At 31.3% G+C, this 11,507-nt stretch overlaps 1 pseudogene; it reads right to left on the bottom strand.

The window, feature by feature from the left end:
- Positions 1 to 314: 314 nt before the first annotated feature.
- LOC147392198 (cyanidin 3-O-galactoside 2''-O-xylosyltransferase FGGT1 pseudogene) lies at positions 315 to 1,956 on the bottom strand (annotated as a pseudogene).
- Positions 1,957 to 11,507: the final 9,551 nt, after the last annotated feature.

Below are 11,507 nucleotides of genomic sequence, written 5' to 3'. Positions count from 1 at the left end.
AACTCTTATTTTGAAAAACGAAAGTTTTTTCATATGTTTTCTCATATGGCCCTTGAACCGCCTATATATATATATATACAAGTATGTATGTATGTATATATGTATATATATATTGGCCAACCCTACGAGTAAATAAGCATGACACGCGCGGGGGGAGCAGACTTAATATCAGTAAAAGTAAAAAGCATCTACGGTTATTAGCGTGCCACCACATCATTTTTGTCACCTTTGTGTTGCCATTTGTGTAATTCCAGCATTTTTTTTTTACCTTTTATGGTATCAACGAAGTATGGGGTAAAGAAAAAACTGGATGTTCTCTTTTTATTTTTTTGAAAGCTCAACATCATAAGACAGACCACGAAGAGAAGGACACCGCAGACACCCTGAAACTGAAATAAAACAGAGACGAAGGTTGCTAGACAGCGACTCACAATCTAACTGAAATTGGAAATCATAAATGGACCAAAGAAGATCTTGGACGATGTAGCACTGAAACTTACACACAATTATTTTGAACACAGATCTTGCAACTTGTTGATGTAATTATCAATGTATGAAGACTCAAAGCCCTCACTTAAAATAATCTTCCTCAACTTAGCAAGATTGGCTCTCACTTCTCTACCTTGTAGATTTTCTTCATCCATCACCAACCTAATCGCCTTGCATACACTCTCCCTCGTAAACAATCCATCTTCTTCTCCTCTCTCAATCTCCACTGCAACCTTGAGATCCCCACTCATTAACCTGGAATGCAAAAATTGATCAACTGAATTTGGCAACAACACCATCTGACACTTATTCATCAAAGACTCCCATGTAGATGATCCCCCACAGTGACTCACAAAGCACCCCACTGATGGGTGTCCTAATATCAATTTTTGTGGCATCCATTCACCCGAAACCAATCCTCTTCCATTTACCCTCTCTCTGAATCCCTCTGGCAAAGCATCTTCAATCGTCTCAGCTCCTTCTGGTGGTTTTAAAGCCACCAAAAATGGTAAACCCATTAACTCAAAACCAAGCAACAACTCTTGGAACTGATCCTTCTTCATCACACACTCACTCCCAAAAGCACAATACACCACCGAACCTGTCTTAAATCCGCCAAGCCACTTATCCCATCGTTCTTCCAATGGAGAAGTTGGTGGATCTGGAAAGACTGGCCCTGCTAACAACAATGGTACCTGAAACTGGCTCTCCATGTAATCAATGAAAGGCCCCTCGGTCTCTCGACATGTTCTGAAAGAAATTGCACTGCACTCTGAAAAAATTATCTTGAACCTCATGCTGTGATCAATCTTAGGGCCGAACTCTGATTGATTCTTATAAACGGACGCTAAGGAAAGGAGTTCGTGGAGTCGGAGTTTGACAGTGGAAGGTGGAAAGCCTATGGGTGGTTTACTGTAATCGAATTGATCACTTTGCATGCGAGCAGGGACTAGAAAATAAGCAGTAAATGTGGAACCTCCAGAGATATAATAAATGCTCTTGATGCCAAGTTTAGTTGCTAAAGCCGGCATCCAATGTGAGTGATTGAAGAATACTAAATCGGGCTTGAGATCACGAAAGGAAGTTTCAATATCTTCTTCGGTGAGATCCATAGCTGTAAGGAGGAGGGAATCCAAATGCATAGGAATATCATTGGTTGTCTCAGCTCCTGGTGGAAGTCCATCAACGTGAGGGATCACAACAGGGATGAAGTGAATGAGATCCGGATAGATGTTAAGTGATTCTAGTTTGGAGATGGCTTTGCGGGGTAAGAAGAAAGAGGTTCGGTGGCCTCGTTTAGCAAGCTTGTTGGCTAGAAGAAGTAAGGAAGTGATATGGCCCATGGCATACCATGGGTACATAGCAACATGCAGTAGTTTGCGAGATTGATGAGACATTGTTGCTGTTGTTGTTAAGACGACCAAATTGGAGTGATTATAAGGTAATTAAAAGTAGGCATACTCTTCTTCTTTACATTGCACTTATATTTATAAATAATGATGAATGCACGTGATCTTAGTCATAGTTAGTAAATTCACGATTAATTCACAAATTAGATGAATAATACTCATTCTGATCAAAACTGCTGTTGGTTTCAAAGATTCGGATTAATTCGTGGAACTTTGAATCCTAACGATTAGATCGCGATTTGTACTTATATTCCGTAAGTATTTTAATAAAATACTTTGTATTTCTTTATTCTAAGTTCTCATTTCAAAACTTAAGAGAAGGGGAAAAAAAATCCTAAATTGAAAATTGCCCTCACTTGCCCATCGTGGAGTTTACTCATTTGTCGCCATGGGACATAATAATTTTGACATTAATTAGTATATCATGTTTTATACTTTTCATTTACATTGATTATTAGATGAATTAAACTAAATTTTTAATTACGAATATATATTTTATTGGATGAATGTGATTGTGGATTGTTAACTTAAGATATTTTTAATTTAAGTATTGATAATTTGATTAGTAGATTATAATTATTAGGTTATATCATATGTTATATATATCTGAATTTTTGAAAGTTTTAAAAATTGTTGGATCCGAATCATTCTCGAATTATTTTCGTATTGTATTTTTATTGTCTTACGTTTTTTTTTTGTCGAATTTTCGAACGACTGATGCATCGCTATTCTGAATGGTACCTAATTTATTTCTGTACCATTTTTTTCTCGTCCACCAAATTACTAACTAAGGTCTTGAAACATGGTTCGATACACAACAAAAGTGGCAAGGGCACAAAATTGCATAATATATCGTATATTATATTATTTCTCTCTTCAATTATTTTAATTTCAAACATGGTCTTCATGAATATTTGAAGGAATAGAGATTTAACATCATCACTAATAAATTATATATTATATTATATCTCTTCAATTATTTTCAGGCAACCGGCGGTGAACATGCATATGTGAAGGAACGGAGATTATATTATATTGTATTATTTCTCTCTTAAATTATTTTATTTTCAGACAATCAGTGGTGATCATGCACTTTTGAAGGGATAGAGATTATATTATATTATATTATTTCTCTCTTCAATTATTTTCAGGCAATCGATGGTGATTGACATATCGAAAAGAAAGCACTAATATATTGAAAAGAAAGCACTAATATATTATATTGTCTCTATTTTCAAATGATGATCTTAAAAGAATAGAGATTTCACAATATCACTAATATTATATTACATTCTTTGTCTCTCTTAAATTATAAGAGGAGGATCCAAAGATGGCTTCATTTAGTAGCTGTCAATCTTAATTGCAAATGGAAAACTAAGTTTAGTGGTACCCAAACATCTTAGTAGTTTATTAAAAATTTCAGAAAATATTTTAATTTAAAAATAATAATTTTATTAATGGATACAAATATTTTATTAGTATTTAACAAAAAAAATTCTAATCAAAATTGTCAGTACTTTTTTTAATCATAAATAAATTATAAGTAGTTATTAAATTTGATATATAGTCATAAAAAAGAGGTATGATTTTGTTGTATATTTGGTAATCTCATTTTTATTGACTAAATGTTTGTAGATGTATTTCATAACTGTAAAAAGCCTAATTTAATTCATTAATTCCCAAAATATGATTTTGTTTCCTTGTTGCTTGAATAGTCTGGGCTTCAAATTATCACCACTAAACCAAATATGGGATATTAAAAACAAATACATGTATAAACATAGACGGACATCATTCCTTCATTTTTGGCCTCTGATTTGACATAATGTGAACTGAACTAAGGAATCAAAGATTAAAAATCTAATATATAACTGTAGATATCACTCTCATTCTCCTCTATGAAACAAAATTAAGTTTGGAATGAATGGTTTCTTAAAGCAAATTAGCATGCATGCATTGAAGGGGGAAAAAATTATAATGTTCAAATGAATTCTTTGCATGTAAATATATGTTTGTTCATTATTTAAAAAAAAAAAAAAAAAAATTCAAACCATAAAAAGTAAAACCACTAATTTCATATACTTTTGTCCCTCTTACTTCCAATTTGAACATTGGTGGGAATGTGCCTGGGTGTCAAGAAGGAAAATTTATCAAATAATTTATAATTGAGATGTGTCACTACCACTTACATACGGTACCTAAAATAAGCTAATTTGTAGCTATACGACATATTCTTGGAGCCAATGTAGGGAGAAAATCCTCCATGGCTAGGTTTCCACTTGGTAAAATAAATCTCCTCTTATAAGAGCGAATTAAGTGTCATTACAATTAGAATGATAGCTATATATATTCACTGAACCCAATGTGTAAGAGAGAATACATCTTCAAGACAACATTCCATGAAACAACAATGACTAACTTAATACAGACCAAACAGCAATAAAGTACAAGTGAATGAAATCTGTGTGCACCCATTGAGAAAATTAGAGGTAAAAAATAGTAATGCTTAAATTCAAATCAACGAATTCACCAGAAAATTAGTTTACTATAAGGGTGGTGTATTGTACACCAAGAAAATAACATCCATGGGGCCTTTGGAGTTAGTTTTAAACTTTTATATTTATAACTAAATTTTTAAATGGATATACAAATAAAAAAAATACTAAAAGGAATTACTATGAGTAATTATGTGCTAGAAACATTGTCTTATAACTTAAGGAAATTGGTTTTAAAATTGTAAATATATTAATTTTGGGGTGGAGAGGGAAATTTTATATATTTCTTTTAAATGTGATTTTTGGTTGGGTTTGGTTCAAGTTCAGTTCGGGTATCGTTCAGGTCCTGTCTAGATTTAGGGTTAGAAAATCAAAATTGAACCAAACCAATTTGGGTTTGGTTTGAATCGATATTTTTTGGGTTTGATCAGGGTTCATGTCTATTTTTAGGTCAAGTTTCAATCGATTTTTCAACTTTCGAGTGATATTTATGCCCTAACCCTAACCTTAAAGAGTTTGTTTGTATCATGGTATAAAACTCGATGTTCTATCTCGTCTCATCCCCCACTGATATCGAATTGACTCATCCAAACTAATATCGAGTTAAAAGTTTGTAATTATTAATTAATATTTAGATAATTATATTTTTCTTAAAAAAGATGGATTATATGATGTTTAACCACATGATTATACCTCGATTAATTACAAACTCGACCCTAATGGAACCGAACTGGGCTTGGGTTGATTTTCGAATTTGATAAAGAAAATTAAATTCATGCACATTCCAAAATCATTTGGAATTATTGATATTAGTTTTCATCAAAATAGAGAGGTCTAATGTATTTTACTTCTATTTTGTCTGATTCCCATGGGTTGGACTTTCAATGGATCGTTATATGTTATAGAAACTTGGCTAGTTATATGTTACTATCTTTTATGAAAAAATAAAAATAAATATTTTTTTATTTATTTTATATATTAAAAATTATTTTATTAATATTCATATAATTAACATAATTATATTTGATTCATTTGGTCTATCTACACATCAAAGATTAATTTGATGATGATGGTCATCAACAAAGACGTCATCTAAGAGAGTGAGATGACAATTTTGAAAAGATAAAACAAAGACTATTTGATCATTTAAATGATTTTTCATCAATCTAGCACAATGTGAAAAAACCCTAAATTTGACGATCTTGAGCCGTCAAATTTCATAAAATTCTATGGGCTAAGAGGTCGAATTGGTGTTAAATTATTTATTGTCAATTTTTTTTTTCGACAGGCTGAAACTATCAAATTAATAGAGGATGAGAGAAATTCGATAACTTTAAACTATCAAATTTGGGAACATGAAGAATTTCGACGGTCCCAAACTGTCAAAATTCAGTTTCTAAAATTCTTTGCCTTGGCCCGCCAAATTTTTATGTCGAATTTTTTAATTTTCACATAGTATAGAAGAGAAGAATTTGACCAAGTGCTCACCTCTCAAACAAAAACGTTTCCTTAACTTTTTAAAGTTGTTGTTAAAAGGGTAGTTGTGATTCCATATCTTTTAGGTAGGGATTTTTTAGCCCATATTTACAAAGAAAAAAACAATTATTTCGTGTCATTGTCCCTTTTTATATATATATATATTATATATATATATATAGAGGGTCAGGTTCAAGGGCCGTCTGAGAAACCGTCTAAGAAAACTTTCGTTTTTCAAAATAAGGGTTAGAGGTTTTGGATTGAGCTGATTTTTTGCAAGGATGGTCACTATGATGAGAAGATCATCCTCACAAAAAATCAGCTCAATCAGAAACTTGTAAATCCATCAAAAGTGATTTACAAATTAGTGATAAAAAGTGGTAAAAAATCGACGGTCCACATTCTAAATCACTTTTAACGGGGTTAGAAGTTTCAGATTGAGCTGATTTTTTTTTTTTGGATGATCTTCCCATCATAGAGATCATCCTCACAAAAAATCAGCTCAATCCAAAATTTCTAACCCATATTTTAAAATTTTATTTACCGTCGAAAGTTTTCTTAGACGGTTTCTCAGACGGCCCTTGAACCTGACCCATATATATATATATATATATATATATATATATATATATATGTACTGAATATGTTCTTGGCTGATACCAACATAATTTATAATAATTAACATACAAGTGTGGCTGATGACTTATATTAATAATCTATACAGCTGTTACCTGTACGCAAGAGTGTTAATTTATAAAAAGAAAAAAACACTTTCCTTATTTAGTTAATAATCTATACAGCTGTTACATGTACCCAAGAGTGTTAATTTATAAAAAGAAAAAAACACTTTCCTTACTTAGTTAACAAGGAAAATTCCCCCTTGGAAACCATGATCGGATGTCACGGTTGTAAAGAGTTTTCAATTAAAAAAATATTTTCCACCTTAGAATTTTAATTTTAAATTCTTAGTAGGTGGCTGACCATTTTAAAAACCTTGATCATGAAGTCCTACAATAAAAATTGATTTATATTTTTAATTTTTACCATCAAATCCAGAGGGGTTAGGGGTTGGATTGCCAATGTGGCAATTTACGAGGGTAACACGAGCGTTAGTGAGATTTGAAATCTTACTAAGTTTAGTAAGATTGGCAGGTTAACCTTAATCTTAATAATAAGGAAAATGCTGGAATAACATTGAAATTGACATCGTTTCAAATATTGTTGACGTGGATGAGTCTATAGAACCGTAGATACTTTTCATCGAGATATGAGTGAGAAGCATCTATGATTTTGTGCACACCAATATCTCGAACAATGTCAATTTCAATGTTACTCCAGCATGACTAATAATAATTACCATGTTATAAGAAAATACAACTCATGCATCGCACGTGAAAAACTATGTGGTGGGGGTTGTGCGTACGCATTCACATTGTAGGTGTGAATTCACTATTTACATAAGCAGAAACGTTTGATGTTTTCTTGATGAAAACACTTTGTTGCACCTTTAATTGGGCCTTAAACCTCGATAATGATCAATCCATCCCTCGATAAAACTTCAAGACCTCATAAAATATGAGGCACAAATTCATACTATAGTAAATTATTGCTAGTCTCTTCTTCATCTATTGAAAACACTTTGCAAATAAGCATTTGAGAGTATTTTTTTTTATTAAAAAAATTAGGACATTTTCGGTAGTAAAATAAATTTTGAAGGTGCATGTAATTCATCTTAACGTATGCCTTTAAGACACAAGTTAACAGTACCCATATTTAATACATAACATGTGCCCTAACGACACACATTTACAAAAGCCAATAAAATAAAACAAAGGAAAATGCTAGGAAAAATTGCTAGGATACGTTAACAAGTGCCTTAGGAAAAAGCGTATCAAATCCTAATCATCATGTTGATGGAGAGACTCAATTGTGGGTTAAGGCTAGGAAAATCTTCAAATAAAATAAGAGTCTTATTATTATTATTATTATTATTTTCTGGTATCTTTGTTGGTAGAGGACTAGGACATGATCCATCAGGCAGTCCATAGGATGGGTCCAACCTAGATTTCTCAGTCATATCCAACATGACTAATACATGACTACACATCATATGTGGCATTTTAATTAAGAAATGGACCTCAGTTTCGAACTCAAAACCTAGGGGAGCAAACTCTAGTTGTTGGTCTTACCACTGAGGCACACCCTGGTGGGTAAATAAGAGTCTTATTTATGACCTATAAAGCCATCATGTGAGAATTGTTCGATTTTCAATTCTAAGATCAATGCAATTTGGGGGTGTGTCCCTCATTTTTTAAAGTCAAAATTTATGTCAATCAATTTGTTTGATTAGCAAAAATAAATAAACAAATGAAAGGGAACTTTTGGAAAAGAACGTCAAAAAATATGAAAACGACATATTTGTACATGTGCAGGGAATCATCAATTTTCCTCGAATGTATAGCAATTGTATCCCAAGAGAAAACCGCACAATGGATTATATATAATATTATCCCTCTCTTCAATTATTTTATTGGCAGACAACCAGTGGTGATCATGAATATTTGAAGAAATAACTTGGGGCCAAGGAATCTGCTCTTTCTATAGTTTCAAGTTCAAATCTCACTATCTATAAAAAACCTAGGTGGCCACGCACTGCTCCACGTAGTGGGGTATAGCCTGAGTGTGGGGCGTAAGAACTAGTCTGATGCGCGCAAGCTAGCCCCAGATACCCTTCATTATAAAAAAAAATAATAATAAAATATTTGAAGGAATAGAGATTTAACATCATCACTAATAGATTATATATTATATTATTTCTCTCTTCAATTATTTTCACGCAATCAGCAGAGATCATGCATATTTGTTCAGACAATCAGTGGGGATCATGCATTTATATTATATTATTTCTCTCTTCAATTATTTTAAGGCAATCAATCGTGATTGACATATTGAAAAGATATCACTAATAGATTAGATTATATTATCTCTATTTTCAAATGGTGATCTTAAAAGAACAGAGATTTCACAATATCACTAATAAATTATGTTATAATTTCTGTCTCTCTTAAATTATAGGAGGAGGATCCAAAGATGGCTTTATTTAGTAGTTCTCAATCTTAATTGCAAATGGAAAACTAAGTTTAGTGGTACCCAAACATCTTAGTAGCTTATTAAAAATTTCAGAAAATATTTTAATTTAAAAATAATAGTTTTATTAATGGATACAAATATTTTATTAGTATTTAACCAAAAAAAAATTCTAATCAAAATTGTCAGTACTTATTTTAATCATAAATAAATTTTAAGTAGTTATTAAATTCGATATATAGTTATAAAAAAGATGTATGATTTTGTTGTATATTTGGTAATCTCAATTTATTGACTAAATATTTGTAGATATATTTTATAACTACGAAGAGCCTAATTTAATTCATTAATTCCCAAAATATAGTTTTATTTACTTGTTGTTTGAGTAGTCTTGGCTTCAAATTATTACCCCTAAAGCAAATATGAGATATTAAAACAAGTAAATGAATAAATCATAGACGGACATCCTTCCTTGACTTTTGGTCTCTGATTTGACATAACGTGAACTGCACTAAGGAATCAAAGATTAAAAATCAATAATATATAACTGTACATATCACCCTCATTCTCCTCTATAAAACGAAATTAAGTTGGGAATGAAGGTTTCTTAAAACAAATAAGCATGCATGCATTGAAGGGGGAAAAACATTATAATGTTCAAATGAATTCTTTGCTCATAAATATATGTTTGTTCATTATCTTTAAAAAAATAAAAAATAAAAAAAAATCAAACCATAAAAACCACTAATTTCATATACTTTTGTCCCTCTTGCAATTTGAACATATCAAATAATTTATAATTGAGAAGTGTCATTACCACTCACATTCTTTTTTTTTTTTTGAAAGGTCAACAGGTTAAGGCAGACCTAGATTAGCTACAACCTTAGTAAAGGAATACCCCTACAATCCTGATCAATGATAGAATCGAGGTTATAAGGGAGAGCGCCACTCGCATACGAAACCTAAAATAAGCTAATTGGTAGCTATACAACATATTCTTTTAGCCAATATAAGGAGATAATCCTCCATGGCTAGGTTTCCACTTGGTAAAATAAATCTCCTCTTATAAGAGCGGTTAAATAAAAAATAAAAAAAACTATGTTTAAGTGTTATTACAATCTACATTCATTGAACCCAACGTGTAAGAGAGAATACATCTTCAAGACAACATACCATGAAACAACATGACCAACTTAATACAGACCAAACAACAATAAAGTACAAGAGAATTTTTTGGACAAAAAAAAAAAAAAAAAATGAAATTTGAATCGCAATGAAGTACAAGTGAATGAAATCTGTGTGCACCCATTGAGAAAATTAGAGGTAAAAAAATAGTAATGCTTAAATTTAAATCGAAGAATTCACCAGAAAATTAGATTACTAAAAGGGTGGTGTAGTGTACACCAAGAAAATTACATCCATTGGGTCTTTGGAGTCAGTTTCTAAAAGAGTGGTGTACTTGTCTAGGATACATCACATATCTGAAACTTTGCATTGCTACACAACTAATTTCTTTTCTTTCTTATTGCAATTGAAATTAGAATTTAATATAGATTACTATATCTATCCTATCTTAGCACTGATAATTTTTGGATTTTCTAAATCCAAAACTCTATATTCATGTCGATTGAACTCAAACACCCATACCCATACCCATGCAACTTAGTTCTAAAAGAGGAAATGGAAAGCAAACACTTGTAGTCTGGCCAGATAGAAGGCCAATATTACAATTAGAAAAGCTTCACATAAATGAGTAGTTAGATGCTTTGATCTCTTGAAACAAAACAAAAAAGTAGAATTATGAAAGAAGAATGAAAAACATAAAATGCTAAAATTGTTATTTTTCTGAATTCCTAATCATTCACATTGGAAAATAACAGACCGAATTCCTAAATAGCATAGTACTCATTTATCAGCCAATCAAAATCTATATCTATATATGAAAAAAGAGTTTTTAAAGCAAAAATAATAGTAATTTCTTCATTCACATAAGAAAATAATCGACAAAATTCCAAAATTTGCGAAGTATTCATTTTTCGACCAATCCTATGAAGAAGGATTTTTCTGCAAAAACAACAATAATTCCTTGATTCATAGAAGAAAATTAATTGATAGAGCTCCTAAAATTCCAAAGTACCTATTTTCAACCGGTTGAAATCTACAAATGAAGATAATTTTTTAGCAAAATTAAGAGTAGAAAATGCTTTTAAGTAGGATTGATCCCCCGAAACCCAAATCAATACCATAAATCAAATCGATACTAAAATTACCAACAATTCCTAACCAAGGTCAGTTGGTACCCCATTATATGTCACGTGGAATTTTTTGTGATCCACTTACCGTATTGAAATGTGGTCCATTCCTTGGTGAACACATGTATCAAAAATCATATTGTTTGATAACTTGTATCCACTAGATCTAAGCTCTTGAAAAGAGTTTAAATCCAATGATTAGAAGTCATTCTAGAGAACATTATAATTTTCATTTTTTCTCGTATTCGAATAGATACTAATTTTTTAAGAAAAATTCCAAACCAAAATAGATCCAATTA

This window comes from Akebia trifoliata, chromosome 11, assembly GCF_017979445.1.
Source record: "Akebia trifoliata isolate Shusen 1 chromosome 11, ASM1797944v1, whole genome shotgun sequence".
NCBI lineage: Eukaryota > Viridiplantae > Streptophyta > Magnoliopsida > Ranunculales > Lardizabalaceae > Akebia > Akebia trifoliata.
The sequence above is the reverse complement of the archived record's forward strand: the minus strand, read 5'-3'. Positions and strand labels throughout refer to the sequence as shown.